The sequence below is a fragment of the Octopus bimaculoides genome, chromosome 8 (genome assembly GCF_001194135.2).
Source record: "Octopus bimaculoides isolate UCB-OBI-ISO-001 chromosome 8, ASM119413v2, whole genome shotgun sequence".
NCBI lineage: Eukaryota > Metazoa > Mollusca > Cephalopoda > Octopoda > Octopodidae > Octopus > Octopus bimaculoides.
The window spans coordinates 85,580,754-85,581,052 of record NC_068988.1 but is presented as its reverse complement, the minus strand read 5'-3'; the positions used below and the strand labels follow the sequence as shown (position 1 = coordinate 85,581,052).

Genomic DNA, 299 nt, shown 5'->3' with positions numbered 1-299 from the left:
TGGTGGTGGAAATCGTGATGCTGGGTACAATAATAAAGACGACGATGATGATGATGATGATGACGATGACGATGATGATGATGACGATGATGATGATGATGATGATGATGATGATGATACCGATGAGGATGAGGATGATGACGACGATGATAGTGAGAAACAAGTAGGCCAAATACGGACTGGAGATTTGTCGAAATGTTGTTTATAACGTCTGCGCGTGCGCGTCCGTTAACTTCCGACAGGAAGCCAGAGTAGGGTGTGTGTGTGTGTGTGTGTGTGTGTGTGTGTGTGTGTGTGTG

The 299-nt window shown here is 45.5% G+C and overlaps 1 protein-coding gene across 3 annotated transcripts in view; it reads left to right on the top strand.

The window, feature by feature from the left end:
• Positions 1-299, top strand: part of LOC106880044 (potassium voltage-gated channel subfamily A member 1) — a 300,439-nt gene that overhangs the window by 41,179 nt on the left and 258,961 nt on the right. The window lies entirely within an intron of this gene.